Below are 21,492 nucleotides of genomic sequence, written 5' to 3'. Positions count from 1 at the left end.
TTTATACCATTTTGTTAAACATTGTTTTTTTTTTTTAACTCACATCTGCAATATCGTGAACTTAGCCTTCCACAAATACGGCTTTGACTCATATAGTGCAAGAAATTTACGCCAAAATATTTTTTACTTGTAAAATTGAGCTAATTTCACCACTCACGACACCAGCATGCTGGTACAATCATAAGATTTTCAAATAGTTTTTGAAGTCGCACCAGCAGCTGGTACAATCACACTACAAGAACATACACGGTCAATCGACTTGATGGGCCATTTAACAAATTAAGCATATTAAGGGGCCGTAAACTTATATATTTTAGACTATAGTTAAACCGTTAATAGATAAGTTATCAGCCCTAACACTTTTACAGTATGTATGTATAAAAACGTAAGGAACATACAATACATATATGTATATATATCAGTCTTTCTTAGTTTAAAAATTCATCTCTTACATAAATGAAAAAAATTAGACCAAATTAAGCATATCGTCGTTTAAAGTGCAAAACCGTGTATCAACAAAATGCAAAACCGCGTGTCAGCAAAATGCAAAACCGCGTATGTGAACTTGTAGAAATTATTTTCTAGAGCGTAAAAACACTCATATTTCAAAATGGTCCTCTTTTTTATAAAGCAATCGCATTTCTGGCTAGTATATTTCAGGACGAATGGATAAGGATTGAGCCAAGAGCTTGTGTAAGCAAATCCAATTTTTGGCAGCCAATGTCAGTTACGCGGTTATGCAGAATGACGATACGCGGTTTTGTACTTTAAACGATGATATACAACTTTTTCATGCCAAGTATGAATAAATTCTCCAAAGGGCTAAAAAAAGGGCTAGGGGCAATTTTAAATTTAAGTGGCCAAAAAAAGTATTTGGTAGCTAAATTTAGCCACCAAAGGTCAAAAACGGCAACACTACTTATGCATGCGTATAAACGTAGTAATAGACCAGTGGTCGGCACGCCATAGCTCAGTGAGCGCTGTCTGAGCACCTGTGTGTTTCACACGTATACGAAGAGCGACAACTGAGCAGTGCATTTAACACACACAGTCTCACTTATTAAATCGTTTGAATGTGTTAGAATGCCGACCACTGATATAGACAAATGTCTGTCCGTCCGTCTGTGCACACGATAACTCGAGTAAAAATGTAGATATCTTAACGAAACTCGGTATGTGTATTTATTTTCAGCGTAGGACGGATGGTATTATGGATGGTAAAATGGGCGAAATCGGACAATATTCACCAGGGAACGGATTTTATGGAAACCGCCTTTTTTTCTGTTAAAGAGATAGAGTATATTCGATTAACCCTAGAACACACACCCAGAAAATACCACGTAAACACACACTCGGGATACGTTTGTACCCGGGACCTTATTTTGCGGTTTTTTTAATGCTTATTCAACCGATTTCTATGATTTTTTTTTTGAAATGTATATTTTAATATATAACAAGTATTTTGTCTTTTGTTTCATTCGAATATTCCTACTGGTTCCAGCGATATGGGCAAATAAAGTCAGGACATGCAACAGTGGATTTTTGTTTTTGTTGTTGTCCTGATAAATGCAAAACAAAATAATATAATTTATAATAATATACTTGTAGAGTAACAACGAATACACATTTTGGTTTTTATTTCATTGAAATATTCTACCTGGTTCAAAAGATATGTGCAAAAAGGTCGCGCAAGGTATGGGTACGTAGGTAGCAAATACACTGGTATAACTGGTTTTTGTATTTTATATGCAGCTGCAAGGGTTGTTTTCACACGAGGTGTTGTTATAAATGCTGCCTGTTGATATTTTCATTATTGTTTTGGTGCTCAAAAGTGTAAGAAGTGAAAATATAAGTGAAAATAAATATAACTGAAACTATAAATAACTGGATACGAAATGACTTCAAGAAGAAACGAATATTTATCAAGTGCAGCATATAGAAGGTAAAAAATGTAAAATAAGCAACAATGTAAACATATACTAATTTTTTTTATTATGCAGGCTAACTGAGGAACAGCGAGAATCATATATACAATCTTTATTTGATGAAATTTGTGACGATGACGCTCCCTATGACTTTGACTCAGAAGATGAAGAAGAAATTCAAATCAATGACATTGAAATTGCTGATGACGATGCTGAAGTTTCGCAAAGTGCCGCAGAAGTATTACCTGATTATGCGGACTATGAGGATGATGAAGAAGACGATGAAGAAGAAGAAGTAGAAGAAAATAATGAATTACCTGCTAGTGCCGAAAAATTTGTTGCACGTGATGGTACTGAGTGGATGAAAGAACCAAATGTAAGTCGTCAGGCACTCAGACAAAATATTATAAGAGAACGTTCTGGACCAGCTAGATGCACTGGAATGTTGTCAATAGAGCAAACATTCAAATGTTTCATGAACGTTGAAATGGCTGATATAATTATGCGCCACACAAATAAGTTAGCAAAAGAAACTTATAATGCTTACAACAATGCGCATCCAAACACAACTCCTAAGTCATGGACGCCTGTGTCAATAACAGAGCTGTATGCATTTTTTGGCATACTTATTATGACTGGTGCGAACCATAGCAATGGAGAACATGTTCGAGATTTATGGAGCGTCAAAAACTATCCTTTATATCGCGCCACAATGGGAGTCAACCGTTTCTGTTCGATATTGCGGTTCCTAAGATTTGACGATAAGAACACTCGTGCAACACGCTTACTAACTGATAAAGCAGCACCGATCAGTGAGTTGTGGACGATGATGAACAATAATCTTGCTGCACATTACAAGCCCAGCTCATGCTTGACGATTGATGAACAATTATTTCCTTACCGTGGACGCACACGGTTTACGCAGTACATACCGTCAAAACCTGCTAAATATGGTATCAAGGTTTGGTGGATTTGCGATGCCACAAATGCATATCCACTGCATGGACAAATATATACTGGCCAAGCAGAAACTGGTAGGGAAACGAACCAAGGCGAACGAGTGGTGAAGGATTTGTCTGCCAAATACCAAGGAAGTGGCCGAAACATTACAATGGACAATTTGTTTACGACCTTGCCAGTTGCAGAACTGCTTCTCACCTGGAAACTCACGATCGTTGGAACTTTGCGCAAAAACAAATCATATATTCCTCAAGAAATGAAGCAGAACAAAAACAGGACAATTGGTTCAACGACATTTGGCTTCAAAAATAATGTGACAATGTGCTCTTATGTTCCCAAAAAAAATAAAGCAGTAATTTTGCTTTCGACCATGCATAATGATGCTGAAATAGCTGACAGTGGGAAACCTGAAATAATTGAATATTATAATCGTACCAAAGGTGGTGTTGATCGAATGGACCAAATGTTTGCGGAATATCCAACACAAAGACAAACAAAACGATGGCCACTAGCGATGTTCTTCAACATGTTGGACATTACAGCTCTTGCAGCCTACATTGTCTACGATTTGAATAACCCTATGTTGCCTTGGAGAACAAACAACAAGCGTAAGCAGATCCTGCGCAGCTTGGCTGAAGCATTGTGTATGCCCATTATTGAAGCCAGAGCCATAAGTCGTCAAGTGACGCGAAATTTTTCGACTAAAATTGCTATTGAAGCATATTTCAACCGACCGGTGGAATCAATGGTGTCAACAGCAGCATCAACATCTGCCGCAGCGCGCACGCCAAAACCTGTGTCCGGATCTTGCTATTTATGTTACGCACAAGAGGAAAAACGCCGTAGAAAAACCAGAAAGCTGTGCGACAAATGTAAGAAGCCAATGTGTCTTGAACATTCGGTCACATCAACAAATTGCTCTATTTGCCATGATTTTCCTTAGATATAAGATGCATTTTTATAATTTTTATAATAAAAGTCAATAATATAATGTGTGAAATGAATATTTTTAATTTTTAAAATAAAAAAATAATATAAAAAATGTTTTTTTTTTTATTATTATGAGGATTTTTACTATTGGGGTACAAACGTATCCCGGGTGTGTGTTTACGTATATAATGTGTTTGGAAGGCTGTAGCTCCTGAACCAATGGTCCGATCTGGTTCAAATTTTGAATTTGAACTCAAAACTAAATAATCTTCCTAGATCCGAAGCGGTATAGAGGTATAGCGGTTCAAAAGTTACAACACTTCAAAGTTGAAAGTGGATACATTTGTACCCGGGTGTGTGTTCTAGGGTTAATAATGTCCACGATTTAGCTTTCCCTGATTCCATATATACACATTTGAAGTTGCCTTTTTTTGCCTTTTTTACGATATTTGCCTTTTTTTTGCGTTTTTTAAGATATTTGCCTTTTTTGCCTTTTCTACCTTTAGAAAAGTGATTCTAGCATTTACAATTTTTTTTTTAAGATTAAAAAATATACACTTGCCCATGCGGCTTATAGAAGCACAGGGAACTCTTGCCAAATTGGTGTTGGAAAAATTCAAAGCCGTTTTCTCAGCTCACGTAGGCTAGGAGATAATAAGGGGTGTGGATAAAATTGTAAAGGGCGAGGAAAACGCCCTTATTTCTGATAATATGAACGTTTCAAACGTTCCATATTTAAATTGGGCTCCACTTGTATCAACTTACGTCGGGCGCACATTTAGTACATTCAAGGCTTTTCTTCGCGAAAATCGAATGAAAATGCTGCCAGAAAACTTCAAAATGCATCTTATGGTTCAATGTTACTACAACTATACAGATTAAAGTTTAATGTGTTGGAAACTCGAAAGGATAAAATAGTCAAAGATTCAAAGTACAAAGTTTTCATATAATGAAACTAGTTCATAGTTTTTCTCTTTTTACTTGTAATATAAGCATTTCTAAAATAAATATATTTTTTGATTGTTCTTCGTATATTCTGTCTTTTTTAGTGCCTTATTTTGCTGTTTTTGCAATACCTTTTTTTGCCTTTTCCTGCCTTTTTCGCTATTTTGTTTTGCCTTTTTCCAATACCTAGTGCCTTTTTCTGCCTTTTTCGCTATTTTATTTTGCCTTTTCCAGCCTATTTCGTTACTTTATTTTGCCCTTTTTATAGGTTTTTAGGTCCTAAAAATCCGTTCCCTGATAATCACGCTTACCTCCCATATAATGGTAGTTTTCAGAAATACGAAAACTGCGATATTTTAGTAACTACATAAGCCCATTCACTAAAAAATTGATATTTACAATCATTTTTAGACGAAAAATAATAATATTATAAATTTTTGGAAAACGGGCGTAGCCACGCCCACTTATGATTACATGTGTATATCTCGGTAACCGCTACTCCAGTTTCCCTTAAACTTGGCACAGTTTTTGGCCTTGGTACAGTATACTAAATGACTGAAAATTTTCAAAATCGGACAATAACCACGCCCACATCCCATATAACGGCAAATTTGGAGAATACGAAATCTTCGATAAATCAGTAAATATGAAGCTAATTTATTTAAAATTGATGTTTGCAATACATCTCCAGCTTAAAATATAGTAAATGAAATTTTGGAAAATGGGCGTGGCTCCGCACACTTATGACCACATATGTGTATCTCGGTAACCGCTCGAGAAATTTGTACCAAACTCGGAGTGATTATTGGGCTTGCCACATAAAAGCAGGGACGTGAACCGGTTTTGGACCGAACCGGTTTTGAACCGAAAAACCGCTTTTTTATATAAACTAACTGAACCATTAACCGAACCGAAATTTTCCCCAAATGTTGGATCCGAACCGAAAACCGACCCACTTTTCATAAAGGTTTAAAGGTTCGTTTCAACCAATTTTCAATAGATAAATTTACGTCTTTTTTCGTTTTGTTAAATATGATAATACATACATACCATGTTTGTTTACCATGTGCCAATATCAAATCTAATGGCAACCTCCTACCTCATTTGATCAGCTATTCAGCTACTGAACCAAATTCATTAGCTGATTGGATATGCTAAGGTATTTCAATTATTGAGAGTGGAAATGACAGTTTTCTTTATAGTAAAAATCGAGTCCGATATGTCAAACGTACTGGAATGAGTCTTAAAATCTTGGCATAAACCACCAAATGATTCGTTTAGTTCAAAATTAGTTTTGCATGGCTTCAAAAACAGAGGTCAAAAGTGTCTTGACACTCGACAGGGAATATTAAAATTCACCCCAGCCAGAAGAGCTGGGCTATTAATCAAGCCTGTCATTAATTTTACGATAAATATTAATGCAAAAAGCAAGAATTGTTTTTGAACTGATTCAATCCTTTCTGAATGAACTTGGTAGCGGGGATTCCAGACCATAGATCCGAATTCTAGTATAGTTTTACTAAAGTGGTAAAAAGAGCTTTTGTAACATAAGGATCTTTGAACTCTTTTGAATATTGCTTTACAAATGCAAAAACGCCTTTGGCTTTATTGATTGTAACATTAAAATGAAGGTTGAAATTGAGTTTGGAATCCATTCCATTTGATATTGAATAAACAGTTGGTTGAACTGCCCTTCGAGAGAAACACATAACTTTAAATTTTTTAAGGATTAGTGGCATATAGTTTGAGTTAGACCAACTAACCACGTTGCTTAGATCCGCTTGTAACAAAGACCTTTCTTCGATACGGGTTATATTTTTTGTATTTCCGAACCGTTGACCCAGGAGAGAAAAACCCGCTTTGATGAACCAATCTAAAAGTGCAAAAATGGTTCGAACCGCTGAACCGAACCATCCAAATATTTCGCCCGGGTCACGTCCCTGCATAAAAGCAAAACGCTGAAAATTATTCAAATCGGACTAAAATTACACCCACTTTTCATATAACGGTAAATTTCAGAAATGCTTGAGACTTCGATATTTCGAAATCTAAGGACGCTAATTTACACAAAATTGCTACGAACAACATTCCCTTGAAAATAAGGAATATTATTATGGATTTTTGGAAAATGGGTGTGACACCGCCCATATATAACTATACAATTTTATCGAAGATGTTTGAAATAGGGATAAAATCACCCCTGGTTACCATGTAGCGGTAGTTTTCAGAAAGATTAAAAAACTATATTTAATAATTGCGCCGAGTATCTAATGTTCGGCTTCGCCCGAACCTAGACTGTTTTACTTGTTATTCAGGTGGCCATTAATTTGTCGTTATAAGAATTTTTCAAACACTTTAGAGAGAGCAGGTAAAATACATATCGGTCAAAAGTGTTCGGGGGAGTTCGGACATTTAGTTTTAGGAACGGGTACTATATTTGCTATTTTCCAAAGTGAGGGAAAGATGGATGAGGTAAGGCAAAAGTTAATTATATGAGTAAGTGACGGGATCACAAGGAGTATAGTCATTTTAACAAATTTTAGACTAATGCCATCAACACCTACGGCATTTGATTTAATGGCGTAAATACATCCAACCAAATCCGCCTCCGTTGAAGACTGAAATTGGAAAGCATTATCATCCATAAAAATAGGAGATTTTATGTTCAGATTAGGAGCTGATCGTATTTAAAATCTCTGGATCCAAATTACTTGTAAAATTGTTTTCCCCTGAAATGCCAAAAGACTTAAGAGTCTTCCACAGGACTTTAGACGGAAGGTTCGCGTTAAGTTTGTATTGTAGGTAAGCTCGTTTAGCGTCACGAGTGCTCGACGTCACTTTATTTCTAATTGACCAGTATTTTTCTCAAAACTCAATGCGCGAATGCCTTAGCGCACTCCTTAATCAACGATAAGATCTCGTGAGTGAACACCGGCTTCCTCCTAGTTTGTACTTTGACCCTCCTTGCAGGGACCAACTTTTAAAATAATCGGCGAGTTAGATAGTTGAAATATTGTAGATTTTCGTCAACTGTCGTAAGTGACCAACTTATATTCCAGTCAAGCAAGGCTGCTTGCTTATTCAACTCGCTGTGATTGGTTCCTTTAAAGTGTCCCTTATTAGATGTTCGCTTACTGGTTTATGATTTTTATACCTTTCATGAGCATGAAATGGTATTATAACTTTAGTCCGATGTTTGTAAGTACCAGAACAAAAAGAGATAGACCCATTAAAATGTATACTTATATGATCATAACGTCGAGCTGAGTTGATTTATCCATGTCCGTCTGTCCGTCTGTTTGTATGCAATCTAGTCTCTCAGTTTTCGAGATATCCGGATCAAATTTGGTAGGTGGGTGTATTTTTATAATGTATTAATCATTTGTCGGAACCGGAAGAATCGGACCACTATAACATATAGCTCCCATACAACTGATTGTTCAGATATAAGATTTTTCGTTATAACTTCTCCATTTATGCAGCTACGAACATGAAATTTCGCAGCACTTGCACCCATTATCAACAGAATGCTTACAGTGAAAATTAAAAAGATCGGATAACTATAACCTATAGCTCCCATACAACAGATTGTTCAGATATGAGATTTTTCGTTATAATTCATTCATTTATGTAGCTAGGACCATGAAATTTCGCGCTGCTTTCACTCATTATCAGCAGAAGACTTACAGTGAAAATAACGAAGATCGGGTCACTATAGCCTGCAGCCCCCATACAACTGATTGTTCAGATATGAGGTTTTTTATCATATCTCCTCCATTTATGCAGCTAGGAACATGAAATTTCGCACCATTTTCACTCATTATTAACAGAATACTTACAGTGAAAATAACAAAGATCGGGTGACTACAACATATATCTTCCATACACCTGATTGTTCAGATATGGGATTTTACTGTAAAACTCCTTTATTTGAACAGCAAAAACCGATAAATTTCGTAAGATATTTTATAAATAATAATAAAAAGACTACTGAGAAAATCGTCAAAATCTATGCTGTATAAGCTTTATCTCCTATAGCATTTATATATCCTTTATGTAGGAAACTAAACCCAATAAATTGTGTTACCGGTTTACATACCGATCACATAGCAGTGAAAATCACTTAGATTGGTGCCATATAAAGTATATCCTCCATACCTTTGATTGTTTAGAGGCGATTTTTTATATAAGTATGTAACTCCTCTATCGATGTATGCAGATGTATTCAAAATCAGTAATCTGTCAAAGTTAAAATTTGCAGATGTTCATGAAAGGTATGAAGCCTTCGGCATAGCCGAAGACAGCGCTGCTCTTACTTGTTTAAATTAAGGTTAATTGATAAAAACGGTGACAGGTAATAAGATCAACGGAAATAAGGGCACCAGGGTGGGAAATAAAGTCAATTGACATTATTACCTTATCAAAAGCGAAATAAAGTCCATTGATATTATTGCCCTTTCAAACATTAAATTTGCTTAGCTTCGCGGCGGCCCCCTTCCCCTCTCCTGCGTGCTGTAACGCAGGTAGATTAATTTTTTGTATACGTTGAAATAAAATTTTTATATATTTTACATAGGCCTTATATTCAATAATACCCTCTATCTGCACGATTTTCACAAAGATGAGATTCTGATATAAAACTCCACCTAAGATTTAACTGTCATCGGTGATATTAGTGCTACCTTATATAACGCTTGACAGAAGAATTTACACTATTATGAATTAGAAATCAGAAGTAATATATCAGTTATGACAGGTAATAAGTCCCAGATGGTTTCTAAAATCACAAATTAGTTTTTGTGCAAATTGCAGATAGAGGGTATTAATGAATTCAAGCCCTTGATAATTCACAATTTTATATTTTAAGTTATTGGAAGATTTCTGCTGTAAAAAGGCATATAATTTGTGTTTCAAAAGTGTGTAAAAGCAAATCAATTAAATTACATGATCTCGGCTCCAATATTAAATAATCAATAATTGTTTATACCCGCATTTTGGCACATTGGCTTGAATGTGCCATCTAATAAATAGTGTCGTCGTTCTCCTTAGCTGCTTTTAAATGATGTCACAAATTGCTGGCGGAGACATGAATACAGTGTAAGAAAATTCCTTTTCTACAATTGTTTCCTTATACAAGGTTGGTTTTTATACCCGAGCGCACTTGTGCACAAGGGTATATTAATTTTGTTCACATAACGGTTGTATGTAACAGCCAAAACGAATCGAGATAGATATAGACAAATGTATACATAAATGATCAGGATGAAAAAAGAAATCGATTAAGCCATGTCTGTCTGCCCGTCCGTCGGTCCGTCTGTCCGTCTGTCCGTCCGTCCGCGTACACGATAACTCGAGCAAAAATTGAGATATCTCAACGAAATTTGGTATGTAGGTTTCCCCTAATCCAAGGTAGGTTGGTATTGAAAATGGGCGAAATCGGACTTTAACCACGCCTACTTCCCATATAACGGTAGTTTCCAGAAATACGAAAACTGCGATATTTTAGTAACTACTGAAGATAATTCACTCAAAATTGATATTTACAATAATTTTTAGACGAAAAATAAGAATATTATAAATTTTTGGAAAATGGGCGTAGCCACGCCCACTTATGGTTACATGTGTATATCTTGGTAACCGCTGCACCAATTTCTTCCAAACTTGGCACAGTTGTTGGCCTTCGCACAACATACCAAATGGCCGAAAAGTTTTAAAATCGCTCAATAACCACGCCCACTTCCCATATAACGGTAATTTTTAGAAATACGAAAACTGCAATATTTTAGTAACTACTGGAGATTATTCACTCAAAATTAATATTTATAATAAGTTTTAGACAAAAAATAAAAATATTATAAATTTTTGAAAATGGGCGTAGCCACGCCCACTTATGGTTACATGTGTATATCTTGGTAACCGCTACACCAATTTCTTCCAAACTTGGCACAGTTGTTGGCCTTCACACAGCATACCAAATGGCCGAAAATTTTTAAAATCGCTCAATAACCACGCCCACTTCCCATATAACGGTAATTTTCAGAAATACGAAAACTGCGATATTTTAGTAACTACTGGAGATTATTCACTCAAAATTGATATTTATAATAAGTTTTAGACAAAAAATAAGAATATTATAAATTTTTGGAAAATGGGTGTAGCCACGCCCACTTATGGTTACATGTGTATATCTTGGTAACTGCTGCACCAATTTCTTCCAAACTTGGCACAGTTGTTGGCCTTCGCACAGCATACCAAATGGCCGAAAATTTTTAAAATCGCTCAATAACCACGCCTACTTCCCATATAACGGTAATTTTCAGAAATACGAAAACTGCGATATTTTAGTAACTACTGGAGATTATTCACTCAAAATTGATATTTACAATAATTTTTAGACGGAAAATAAGAATATTAAAAATTTTTGGAAAATGGGCGTAGCCACGCCCACTTATGGTTACATGTGTATATCTTGGTAACCGCTGCACCGATTTCTTCCAAACTTGGCACAGTTGTTGGCCTTGGTACAGCATAAAAAATCGCCGAAACTTTTTAAAATCGGACAATAACCACGCCCACATCCCATATAACGATAATTTAGAGAAATACAAAATCTTCGATAAATCAGTAAATAATAAAGCTAATGTGCAAGAAATAAGTTTGTGATAAAATTTTGGAAATTGGGTGTGGCACCGCCCACTTATGATTACATATAAGTATATCGGTAACCGTTCTACCAATTTGTACTAAACTCGGTGTGGTTATTGTGCTTGCCACCTATAAGCAAAACGCTGAAAATTATTGAAATCGGACTAAAATAACGCCCGCTTCTCATATAACGGTAAATTTCAGAAATGCTTGAAATTTGAATATTTCGAAATTGAAGGACGCTAATTTACTCAAAATTGATACACCCCGGCTTACCATCTAGCGGAAGGTTTCGGAAAGGTGAAAAAACATATATTTAATACTTGCGCCGGGTATTTAATGTTCGGCTCCGCCCGAACTTAGACTTTCTTACTTGTTTATTTATTTATTAGTGTTCTCTTTATTTTGGTGGAAACGAAACATGTCTTGCAAGTTCTGGATCATTTCTACACTCTTCTTCAAATATTTCACGTATTCCAGCTGCGTTCAGGGATGCCGTTTGGATCTAAATAGATCCAATTGGATACATTTTTAGAAGAATTTTCGCGAGATACTTATTTTTTCCGGTCAGTATAAATGTGGATACTTTTTAAATAGGACCAAATTTTATATTTGCTATAAAGTTTTTTTCGTTCAAAAATCGATTTTCATAAAAGATTGTAGATGTTTTCTAAATGTATTAAAAATCACAACTGAAACGTAAAATTAAAACATTTTATTTTTTGAACGTAGCAATGCAGATATGAAGAGATCTCACCAAAATAGGTATAATCGTAATTGTTTTAATTATATTTAATTAGCTAAAAAGGATGCTTTGGGCAAAATCTTAATATATACATAAAGTAAATATATACTCCTTCTGTAGTGATCTCTTTCATATCCACATTTTCATTTGTTAATTTAAAAAGAAAAAAGATCTCAGTGTAGTTTAAAATACAATGGTAAAAAACGATATGTCACTTGTTTGAAGAAATTTGTACGAATTTGACTGAACAAACTATATACACTCTAAACAAAGTTGGTTTAAACTTGTGCATATTAAGAGAGATAACCAGTTTCCGCGCTCAATGAATACAAATTTACAATCCGTGTTAATTAAATTAAATACTGCTTTTTACTTTTACTTATTATATGTGTGACGTAGAATAAATTTCAAATTTGTTTGTTGAATTCTCAACACTTAATCTTCACAATTTCACAGTTTACACTAAAAATAAAAAATAAAACAGTCTCCTCTTTTAACGTGTTCAAATGTATACACCGTGTAATAAAATTAAACACTGCCTGTTTACTTTTACATACCAAATATGTCGCGTAGGGCAAAATTACACATACAATTTTTAAAATTAAGTAAATATGAGCACTTAATGCTTCTTATTAGTAAGAAATCTATTTTTGGTTTAAAATTTTTTGCAATTTTAAACATCATGTGGATATTTATGAGTATATTTTAAATATCTCATTTTCAAAATCAAATGTTTAGCATCTTATGCGTGTAGTATTTACAGAGATTCTCGTTAAAAAATAGACACTTTTCAGTACTTACTTTGCAAAATACTACGTATGTATGCACAAAAAATTTAACTTATAAATTGAAATTATAAATGTTTGATTTTAGAAAAAATAAAAATATATAAACATGTATTCCAAGTCCTTAGGATGGGTTAAGTTATGTATTTTTCCTGAAAATGTTTGGTTTTCTTACAAATTATGAGATGGATACGTAAAAAAAGAAAACTGGATATATTTGGATACATTTTTGGCTTGGTCGGTGATACGTTTTCTTGAAACGGCACGGCAACACTGGCTGCGTTTTGCGTTTGGTTTTTCGCATGGTGTTTTTACTATATTCGAAATTTAAAATTTTTTTAATAAAATCAATTGGTTCATGATTGTGTGTGGATTAATAGCACCACATTGAGGTTTTGGCAATAACCTTTTTCATCTACTAAAAAACAACACTTACGGGGCAGTGTTTATTGTAAGAACAAACTTTTTTTCTATAAATCAACATACTTTAAGCATTGTTGACGCTATTTCCATTTGAAGGAGGAAATAGCGTCAATGACTTTATTTCCAAATTTTTGTTGACTTTATTTCGCTTTTGAAAAGGTAATAATGTCAATTGATATTATTTCGCACCAGGGTGGAAAATAGAGTCAATTTACCTTATTTCCGTTGACCTTGTTACCTGTCACCGATAAAAACCTTAGTTCATGATCTGAAACTCCATCTAGAGGAAATTGATCCAAGTGGTTAACGTATTCATTGTCACTAGAACTAGAACTTCTTGAAATGGCGTCCTACAAACGCCTTCTGAAAGCTCTTTTTTGAGTAGCGAAAGCAGAAAGCCCTTCAATTTGTGCCGCTCCATACAAAAATTGAAGGAGAAAGGAATAATTTTCAGAAAGGCCTTTTGGATAAGTGTGGGCCAGGACTCCAGGACAATTTGTCTAAATCAGGACAAATCCTGTAAAACCAGGACGTCTGGCAGCCCTAACCTAGATATTAAAAAAAATAACATAATTATTGGAACGGGGAAAAATTAGATTCCGCAGGCCTGTTTAGTCCAATACAAGATCTGTCTGTCTTGATCTTTATTTTTAAATATTTTCTTATAAAAATATAGATCATTCTATAACAAACACCATACAAATTCACATTTCAAACTTTGTGGAAATATAAAAATTCAGCGAATTTTCACCAAAATTTTACGCTTTTGTTTAAGAATTTTGGGAAAAGTTTTGCGTGTGCAGTTTTATAGCCCGTGCAATTTTAATATAATAAAGTGCGAGTTTCATATGTGTACAAAATATCGTTGATTTTTGCCATTTTTTTTATTACGGTGTCACTCATTTTCTTCCATACAATGTATGTTCGACATTTTTGTATATGGTCAACAAAAAAAGACTGCCAAAAATCAACGGCAATATGTTGCGGTCCTATAATTATGTAGCTCAGTGTACTATTAACTTGTTTGACTTGTATTTAGAGAAACTTTGAATTGTTTTTGTTCCTTTTGTTGTTAACTTATTCGTTATTTATGTGTTAAAATAAATATAAAACAAATTTTTTATGTTTTCAATATGGAGAATTTGTCCTCCTGGAATGCTAAAAAATTCTGGTCACCTTAGGAAAAAGAACTTTGTTTTTCCAAAAATACAATTAAACAAAAAATGTGATATAATTCATATGAAGAAAGTAATATTCACAAAATATTTTTACTTAGTCTAACAAAATGTAGGGAAAACGTCGTCTTTAATAACTGCTCGGTAAATCGGACATAGCGCTTTTGTATGAATTTTGTGTGCATGCTTTCTAATATGTTGAAAATATTGCTGGAAAACCTTAAAATGTTTGCATGGAACGCAGCATATAACACAGAGAATATTGTTTTGAGTTTTATTTTCAGTTAAAACTTCTGCATTATCATCACTTGCTTCACTATTTCCGAACTGCAGAATTCGTTTACAAAGACGAAGCGAACATGTGGTACCAAATTGTTGCGTAAAATTATGTAAAATTTTACATAAAAGCAGTTGGGATGAATGGCGCAATAAACAGGTGAAGTAATAAAACAGCTTTCTCGCTGTATTTTCTGACATTCGGCTGCCTTATAGTCACATTTTATAGGCAAATTTTCAAATAAGGCAGTGTCAAAATCTTTTTTCTCACTCTAATATTACTTCACCTGGTATAATTTCACCATGCGTGGGGTGCATGCAATAACACCATACGCAATAATTCCACCGGCACACAAAAAAAATGTGTGTGATGTGCATTTGACCGGACCTACCTATGGTTATGTATTTCGGCCCGCGGAATCCGAACTTGAAGTCAGTTTGGCCAATATACCTCCTAGATTTCGAGAAAACTTCAAAAACCCGTTTTTTATTGCCGATTTTCGCTTTTTTTTTGAAGTTTTCTCGAAATCTAGGAGGTATATTGGCCAAATGCACATCACACTAATTTTTTTTGGTGTGCCGGTATTCCCATTACTTCGACTTTAAAAAGCAGTTTCAGAAGTGAACTAGTGTCGTTTTATTATTATTCTTTTTTCTAAACGGTTATAATGCCACCACTGCATAATTGCGAAAGGAGGGGAGGGGGCGGGGGACGCGGGCACGACCGCGAACGCGGACCGCCGCGACGCTGGACACTTTCAAAATTGTATACTTACAAATCCGTCCATGGCTGCAGCTGAGCGTGCAGAGATGCCTGCTATTACTTGTCAGCTTCCAGAAGGTCCGGGTTCGAAACCCAACAGAGACAACATGTGAAAATGATAATAAGAACTTCTTTTCTGTCTTGGAAATATGAAAAAGCATCTGTGCAGAACGAAAGCGTATTTTAACGAAACATACTGACTTTGAAGCGCTTGAAACCAAATGCATTTTAAATTAGTTGAAATCAAATGCAGAGTCGGACAATTGACTGACGCCTAAAACATCGCCATGTTAAAGTCAACAGCTCATTCCAAGGAAGAAAGTCAGATCTTCAACTATGTAGTTGTGATAGGTAAAAAACTATTATTGACTAACTGCATTTGAAAAAATTGTAAGCATGTGTATGTATTTAGTGTATATGGTGTTTAGGGTATAAAAACTTCCTTTCAGTCACACTAGAAACCTTCGTTACCTTTATGACCGCTTAAATTCTGCTATCACCAATGCTGTCAACATATTAATACTGTTTACCAGCGAACCGCACGGTATAAAACAAGTCCGTGTGTGGCGAACTTAAAAAAGAGATGGTTGACCACCAACTTGCCTTGCGTGTTCAATAAAAGCAGTGATGTGCGCACGGTGGGCAGGAAGCGAAGATAGGTTGCATAAAAATGTCGACAAAATCTGAAAGCAGGGTTGTATTTGTTGATATCTTAAGGTTAAGAATCCGCTTAAATTGAAATCCTAGCTGCTCCTGTTTTAAAGATATCCACATTTTATATACTTCTGATAGGATATATTTGCAAAAGAGGAAGGCGTACTTCTCGATAATTAGAGCATATTTATACGAAAAGAAATCTCATACAAATCTGTTTCCCTTTTTTAACTCACTAAAACTGATCAAATCAATGTGAAACATTTTCATTTTTTCCTACCGAAAGAATAATTGATGGAGATTTATTGGGCGCTACCGGTATACAACTTAGATAAAAGACCGCAATTACCTTTTTCTGTAGCGTGAACTTTCTCATTACAAACACTTTCAATATCGCAATATATGTATGTATGTATACAATATTGTATACTATATAATACGGTAGTAATTTTTTATTAAAGGTTTGTTGCTATAAGCAAGTAGCGCAGGCAAGTCGCACTGCGCTTGTGCAAGAAATAAAAACGCTCTAACTTAGGCCAACGGTACTCCTCATAATAAGTAAATAAATTCAAAGCTTGTATGAGATTTATTTTGGTATTTATGTACTCTCAGCAAATAATGACTATTGTACATCTAGAACACCAATGCAATCAGGAAGAAAATCGCATGAAATTATGCGCTTTGGGTGTAGGGCTGCCAGACGCCCCGGTTTTCCCGGACATGTCCCGGTTTTAAACTATTTGTCCCGGTGTCCCGGTCCAATCTTAAAATGTCCCGGTTTTCGATTTGATTGCACAAATTTTGCAAAAAAATGACTACACTGAGAGAAAAAACGCGTTGTAATATTAATAAATTTTTTTTAACTTAATTATGAAAAAGCATCTGTTAAGTGCAAAGCGCTTCATTTTAATATTGGCGTATTTTAATTGAATATTTCTATACTAAATACTAAAATTTGTATACTTAAATTTATTACGAGTTGGGTTGGTGCTCTTTCATATGCGATTTTTGTTTATAAATTTAGCACGTTTTGCATAAGCAATAGTTGATGATTAATATAAGTATGTACCTAAATACGTTAAAATTACATCCACAGAATTTTACAATTATATTAAGCAAAAGCCAGGAGTTTTGAAACAAGCTCACAGCAACGAAACAAATGACTGATATTTTAATGTTACTTTGTATTTAATTTTTTTTCTTTCGTGAAACCTAGATTACTTATAAGTACCGTGCCGTACAAAATTATTGGTTCGGAGACACTTTCATCTGATCACAATTTCTAATCAGATCTTTTAGAAAAATTTTGAAAATGTAGATTTTGAGCCAATTAATAAAGTGCAAGTCTGAAGTTACCAGAAAATTTCGTTGATTTTTTGCAATTTTTTATTTTTTGCTGACAGTGTCTTCCACATACAAAAAAATATCGAACTTAGTTTGTATGGAAGAAACTCTCAGTAAAAACAATACCAAATATATTGCCTCGTTCAAAGCCATGAATAAAATCGTGAATACATGCTTTTCCGAAAATCAAGCGGATCTTAGTAATTTTGATAAAAATCTTAACGAAAAGTTTTGAAAAGTACTGGAATTTCTCAAACTGTCAAAATCCATATTATCCTTGAACATTTAAAGCAATCTATTTCATTCTTGAATAACGATGGTTTAGGATTATGGTCCGAGCAGGCCGGGGAGTCAGTTTATAGGGAATTCATTAAATTCTGGGATAGATTCAAAATAAATATGATTGATGAACCAACTTTTGTGAGTCGCCTGAAGGAAACTGTAATGACACTTTCATTCCAGCATATATGAAAACTTAATTAAATAATAAAATATTTAAATACTAAAATGTGTGACTATGTTATATGGTAAGCTAACAAAAAAATAAAAGGAAACAAAAAACAAATATAAAAAAAAAATAAAGCAAGAAAAAAATATAAAAAAATAAAACCAAAAAAAGAACAAAGAGGTGCAACTAAGTAAGTTGCCTCCACGTGGTGCGCCTTGGAAACGATTGAAACCGGCTAAAAACTTGCATAAACTTATATTTTCACATAACATATATACACACATTTACTCACACATACATTGTTGAATATTTAATGCACAAGGATGTTTTTCTCTTTCGCAAAAGTCGGTCCTATCATAACTATGTAAAATGTGGATATCTTTAAAACAGGAGCAGCTAGGATTTCAATTCAAACGGATTCTTGACTTAAAAATATCAAAAAATACAACCCTGCTTTCAGTTTTTATCGACATTTTTATGCAACCTATCTTTGCTTCCTGCCCACCGTGTGCGGGGTACACTTACCGCCCCACGGAATTGGAGCAGAAATACAACTGCCCTAAAAACAGCGAAAAATATAAATCAAAAGTAAATGACCTATTACACGTTTTACGATTCAAGCACAAATATTTATACATTCATGGTAATGTAGATACACAAACATAAAAACGCTATGTACATACATAAAAGAATATACTTATTTACATATACATACATGTGTGCAAACTACCAGCGGGTTAATGTTATTGGAAACAGTCCAATGAAATTACATATTTTGCATGTAGTCTTAAAAAGACGTATGCGATAGTAAGTTCACAAACATTATTTCAATTAATGACTTCAAACTTGGCTATAAAATTGTAGCATTTACAGTCATGTAACTACCAAAGATACATACATACTTACTTTCCCGCAGACAAGCCCATAGATTCGCGGGTTAAGTGTAAAATCCAATGTAATTCAATATGAAGAATATGAAGAAACTAGTGTAGGTTGTAGATATGGTCGAGTACAACATGAAAATAGGTTCCGTATAGTTCCTGAAGAGCATGACTATTCTTCATTCAGATATATAATACATTTCAGACTAGCAGATAAGTAACGGGAGAAATCCCTGGCCGAGTTTATTAAAATTTGTCAAACTTTAAATTGGGACGGGTGTGACATGTGACGGGCGAGCCCAACATAATCGGTATTGTTTTCGAAAATAAAAGCATATAAATACTTAAAAGTAATTCGCACATATTTGCCTGTGTCATTGCGTTACTTTTACCAGCTTTTTTACACTGTGCAAGATGTGTGTTCCTTGAAAAAAAAAATAACTACATATTATTTGCATTTTTGTGACGGGCGTGACATTAAAATATACCTTGCTTAATATATAATAAAATATCTAGTACTTGCCCGAAAATCTTGAAAATTACACTGTTACAATTTCGACAAATTGTTCTCTCCATTGACCATTTAAACAATGCAACAAAGGCAATAGACTACGAAAATCAGTCTAATCAATTTTGAAGAAAACTAACCTCTCATATGAGTTTGTACGTGGTACAAACTAAAGTAAAATAATGTAAAAAAAAATATTTTTTAAAAGCCAGCTTTTAACATGTACAATCAAAGGAATAAAATAAAGTAGTGTAACAAAAGATTTTTTAGCAAGAAAATTTTGTCAAAACTGCACTAAAATGAATAAAATAAAATAAGTTAAAGTCTCGTTAAAGTTACTAAAAGCCATTTAGTGAAAGGAGTTATTCAAACTCTTATGAAAATTACTAACAATTTGTACTAATTTACTTCGTTTTTAAAAAAGCTTGTCGCGCGAATACCAAACCGGCATTTAAATATCTGCATACATACATATACATACCTAACCAATTATGCATGTACGCTGAATTCGCCGACAAGCTTTTTTAAAATCGAAGTAAATTAGTACAAATTGTTAGTAATTTTCATTAGAGTTTGAATAACTCCTTTCACTAAATGGCTTTTAGTAACTTTAACGAGACCTTAACTTATTTTATTTTATTCATTTTAGTGCAGTTTTGCCAAATTTTCTTGCTAAAAAATCTTTTGTTACACTCCTTTATTTTATTCCTTTGATTGTACATGTTAAATAAAAGCTTGTTTTTAAAAGATATTTTTTTTTGCATTATTTTATTTTCTAATTTTTAGTCCCTTTATAAAAGCGTTGTATACTAAAAAGTGTTATTTTATTTTATGTACAAAATTTTGCAATAGATATTAAAATAATTCAACTTGCAATGAAAGAGAACAGAAGACTATAGGAGCGTTCCTTATCTCCCAGAAATAGTCAGAAAAAGTCCGAAGTAGTCCGATTTAGTCCAAAAAGCGTTCCTTAACTCGGAAATGACAGCAAAAATGAGAGAGCAACAGTCATCAGTCCGAAGTAATCAGATTTAGTCAGAAGAATTTTTTCTGGCAAAATCCTGAAAAGTGTCAAACTCAACTGAATTTAAATTAACGGAAATACGCAAAAAGTGAGAATAATCTAAAAAGTAAAAGAAATGAATTGAAATTGGCAAAAAATAATTGATATAGTAAGTGTTTATTGTGCTTGTGCTTGTGTAAATGTGTTTTGTACATACATTTCCGTTCTTATTTGACGTTAGTTTTGTTGTTGCCATTCTTTGGACTAAAAATTTGGGTTTTTGCGTTCCTTTACTTTTCCTGTTATTCCCTTTTAGTTAGCGCATTTTGCTTACGCTCTGGCATTTTGACACTTCTCAGATTTTAGTCCAAAAAGATAAGGAATGAACCTTATGCAAGCAAAATGTTTGCTTACGTTTTGTATAAACATACACATGTACATATAGCAGCAGTTAATTTCATTTAAAGAAATGGCGTGTCGTCCATTTCTGCTGTAGCATATGTAAATGGCATATATTTAGGCGCAATATTTAACTTCTTCTGTCGGGGCGGCATCTGGAGTCTTCTTATTCCTAAAACGAGGTTCATATCCAGACTAAGTTGATATCTAGAATTTGCCAAAAATAGCGTTGCTACACTATCGCCGGCAGCTTTAACAATTTTATAGTGGTTTTACGCTCTGTTAGCCATAAATCTTACTATTTTTTTACCGCCTTTGAATCAAGACCCCTGGAACATATGGGGAATTCATTTATATTTTAAATTGCATTGTCATCGTGATTGGAACTATGCTGAAAATTTAAAGTCTTTAACTTGTCGGGAAGTCAGTTTAAAATCTATTGGAAATTTCCGCGATTTCCGTGGGATGACCAAGTTAAATAAAAGCTTATAAAAATATCTGATTTTGAGATAAACTTCGAAATTTTAGCTTTCGGTCTTGAAAGTTAGATTTATTTACTATTACTTACTAGAAATAATAAACTCAAATTCTTAAGTTTATTTTCGTTTCATTCGGTATCAATTGACGTAGAATGAGTCAAATCCTATTTTCAAAACATGTTCGGTTTTTAAAATCTATTGAAA

This window comes from Rhagoletis pomonella, unplaced genomic scaffold (genome assembly GCF_013731165.1).
Source record: "Rhagoletis pomonella isolate Grant_MI unplaced genomic scaffold, Rhpom_1.0 Rhpom_scaffold_00003, whole genome shotgun sequence".
Lineage (NCBI taxonomy): Eukaryota > Metazoa > Arthropoda > Insecta > Diptera > Tephritidae > Rhagoletis > Rhagoletis pomonella.
This window is presented reverse-complemented; position numbering follows the sequence as displayed.